This window comes from Oxyura jamaicensis, chromosome 14 (assembly GCF_011077185.1).
Source record: "Oxyura jamaicensis isolate SHBP4307 breed ruddy duck chromosome 14, BPBGC_Ojam_1.0, whole genome shotgun sequence".
Classification (NCBI taxonomy): Eukaryota; Metazoa; Chordata; class Aves; order Anseriformes; family Anatidae; genus Oxyura; species Oxyura jamaicensis.
The window spans coordinates 13,490,370-13,494,397 of record NC_048906.1 but is presented as its reverse complement, the minus strand read 5'-3'; positions in this window follow the sequence as shown (position 1 = coordinate 13,494,397).

Below are 4,028 nucleotides of genomic sequence, written 5' to 3'. Positions count from 1 at the left end.
ATTAAAACTTACCGTTTCACACAAATGCTTAACACTGATTCTCTGGTAAGGGTTTGTCCCAACTCATGAGCTGGGAAATAGCTAGAGCTATTGTCAGTAGCTAGAAAATTACACTACTGCCACTCATGCCAGCCCGCTTTGCTCAGCTGCTCATTTCAAAGAGAGCACTAGGATCTGTGGGAAGTAAGGATCCCTTGTAAGAGGTTTTCTCTTTGTTTCCTTTACCAGGACTATGTTGGACTGAGCGGCATCGTTGCTGTTAGCTGTGCGGCACTGACCCTGCCAGTCTCTGCTCTCCTGGCATTTACATCTGTTCCTCCACTGGTACCTACCACCGGGTTGGGAATAACTTACTCCTTTGCTGCTGTAAGTTTACAACCCCACTGCTTTAGCTGAGTGTTTTGTGCTGTGATGCCCAGCAATGAGTCAATGTGGAGGAAAGCTCAAAGCCCAGGAAGGGACCATTTGATGTAGCATGAAGCGTTAAACCATTTTTACTTCTCCTAGTAGTTTTTCAACTAAATGTACCAATCTTTTTAGAGTCTTATGAGCTAAGTCATCAGGTCTAACTCCCCTTCAGAAATCCAGTCATGTTATTCCGGTTTCAGACTACAGGCATAGTCCATGCTGTCTCACGCTCTGCTTGAAAAGGAGGGATAACAGTCTAGAACCTGCCGTACTTACCGTACATATATACCAGATTTTTTTGAAGATAAAGCATAGGTGTTTGTTTAGCAGGAGTAAGTCCTCTTAAAGCTGATGACCATTTAACACTTTTCAGTAACACTTAGTTAATCCTTCCTTTCATTATTCCTACCAGGCAAGTATGTGGCCATCCATACCTCTTGTGGTCCCTCCAGCAACCTTAGGGACAGCTACGGGGCTTGCAACTTCTGTTCAGACGATTGGAATTGGTCTTTCAAATCTTATTGTTGGACACACTCTAGGAACAAAGTCCAGGTGAGAATGCTCCCCCCCCCACTACAAGCAAGGACATCAACAGTGTGTTAGGGGAATACTACAAACATAAATCAGCGTCTTGGCAACCTGATGTTGCAAGAAACTATAGAGGTGCCTTAAATGTCTTCAAGTGCCTAGTTGTTCCATCTTGTTTTGGCCTCTTCTAGTGAATTAACGATCCCCCTGTGGTGCTGGTAACTAATGATGATCCTTATGTTGGCAAACACTGTTGCATGTATCACTGTTTGTTAGCCTCAACGCTGTGGACAAGAAACAGGTAAGTGTGATAAAAGGCGAATAGCTTTACATCACCAACTTGCTTTTATTGGTGCCATAGCTCTTAAGTGTGTGTGTAAGTAATTTCCGCTACACAAAAATGGGACTACATAAAAAGGATTATCTATTCAAACATTGATGGAGTGCATATTACTCTGACCTAGTATCAAACTATTTTTGGCTGTGATTCCTTGAAAGCTGAGGGTAAGGGGCCTCACCCCAGTTGTGACACATGTTGGCCTGATTTGGCTGGGAGGGAGTAAATTTTCCTCCTGGTAGCTGGTAGGGTGCTGGGTTTGGGATTTAGGATGAGAAGAGTGCTGATACCACCCTGATGTTTTAGTTGCTGCAGAGCAGTGCTTACACCAAGCCAAGGACTTTTCAGCTCCTCGCTGCGTCCTGCCAGCGGGCAGGCTGGGGGTGCAGCAGGAGCTGGGAGGGGACAGACCCAGGACAGCTGACCCCACCTGGCCAAAGGGGTATTCCGTACCATCTGGGGTCATGCTGAACAATTAATGTGGGGGGGCTGGGGTGGGGGGACTGGCTGCTGGGGGATAGGCTGGGCATCGGTCAGCGGGTGGTGAGCAATTGCATTGTGCATCACTCGTTTGTATGCAATGATTCCCGAGAGTGGCCTTGCACTGACATCAGCCAGCTCCCTCCGCACTCATGGAGGAATCCCATCAGGGTTCCTGGGCTTCTCTCTCTTGGTTTTCTCAAGGCTTGCCCGACCCCATGGATGGGGTTTCTGTGGCAAGGTTGAGGTAGCGGGCTGGGGGGATGCAGAGGGGGGCACTGTGAGAAGAGACCGGGGGCTGCCTCTTCTCACGGCAAGCCCCCATCAGCTGCCTGGGCCTCCTCCTGCAGACCCCTGAGCCCGAGGCCTCAGCTGTCGTGTGACGGGCTGGTGCAACAGCCCCAAGGCAGCCGGGCTCCCTCCGCTGCTCTCCCTGAGGGCGGCATGCAGCAGAGATGCCCCCTGCGCAGTCTCCAGGACTGCATGGGGGTGCAGTGAGGGACGGGGAAGGAGGCCTCAAACACCACTGGAAGTTCACAGTTCTTTAGTGGCGGCCCGGAGACGAACGCAGGCCGGCTGCGCTACGCCGTCTGCACTTCCTCCAGCTGCGGGACACCCATCTTGGTGGCTCCATCGTCTGCCTGCTGTCGGGGTGCTGAGCCATGGGCAAGGAGCTGGGCCCAGCCTGAGGCTCCGTGTCATGCCAGGGCCTCCAGGAACAGTGTGAGTGGTCATTCCTTGCCTGTCTCCCAGGCCTGGCATCGTGGTGAGGCCTTGCCAGCCTTTCTGGAGGTGGCCTCACCTGCCTTGGCTGGATGTCACCTCCTGGAGAGTCCACGTCCATGGGCAGGACATCGTTCTCTGCAGGTGGCACCTGCACAGGCTGCACCCGCTGTTTCAGCCAGTCCCTGTTCATGTCCTGGCCGTTGCCCTTCGAGGGTGGCACGTTGCCTGTCCTCCCTGATTTCTTCTCAGGGTCCCTGTGTGTGGGTTGGCCGTGGTCTTGCACAGGTGTGATCGTGATGGTCCTCACCCATTTTTTTGATGAATCGCATTTTGTGGGCTGGCTGTTGTCTCCCACAGGTGGCACCATGGTGATCCACACCCTTTGATTTGTCCAGCAGCCTTGCCTTGGCTGTCTCAGGGACTGGGTGTTGTCTTCCGCAGGCGTCCCCTTGACAGTTCGCACCCACTTGGTTGGTGGGCCCCCGTGCCTTCTTTGAAACTGTCTTCCAGAGGCGGTACCCTGCTGGTCTGCCCCAGTTCTTTGGGTGGGTACCTGCTCTCAGGCCGCGTGTTCTCTTGCGCAGGAGGCACCTTGATGTTGTGCACCCACTTGTTGGGTCGGCCTCCATGCCTTGGATGGTATTTGTCCATCCTGGGGTGCACCTGATGGTTTTGTGCCCATTTCTTCAGTTGGCTCCCCTCCACCGCTGGGTGTTCATCCATCCTGGGACATTTAGCAGGGGGTTGCCACTGGAGGTCCTCCGTGTCTTGGCTGTGCTTCCTCTTCCTCCCCACCTGTACTCGTTCCTCCATTCTAGGACATTTGGCAGGGGGTTGCCATCGGAGGTCCTTTCTTTCTGCGCTGTGTCGCCTCTTCTTTGCACAACGCACCACTCGTCTCATCCTTCAGGCTGAGCAGGACAGCACCCAAAGGCTGGCGATCCCTGCCTGAAGCTTCCCGGTACCTGGGCTGCTCCAAGTCTCCTTGGTGCTCCAGGAGCGAGTGGTGGCCAGCCGCAGGGCTGCCCCTTTTTACGGGGCCAGGGACAATGGGCACCAAGGGCAATGGTGAATTCCGGAGGCCGCTGTGGTGGCATCACATTGGCCTTCTGTGCTGGGTCTGGCTGGGATGGAGTTACCTTTCCCTACAGCAGCCCATCCAGTGCTGTGCTCTGCACGGGTAGCTCGAGCAGCACTGGTATCACACCAGTGTTGTGGCTGCTGCTGAGCAGTGCTGGCACCGCATCAGGACTCCCCCAAAGCCCCCAGGAGCCAGCAGGCTGGGGGTGGGCAAGTGATGGGGAGGGGACATCCCCATGGCAGCTGACCTAAACCAACCAAAGGGATATTCCATGCCATGTGGGGTCACACGCAGCAATAAAAGTGGAAAAACAGAAGGAGTGTGTGAAGGGGGGGCTCTCGTAGTGGAAGCGTCCGGCCTCCCAAACAACCGTTATGCGTATTGAGGCCCTGCTTCCCAGGACATGGCCGAACATCACTCCTTGATGGGAAGTAGAGTTTGTTTTTTTCTCCTCCCCTCCCCCCCCCC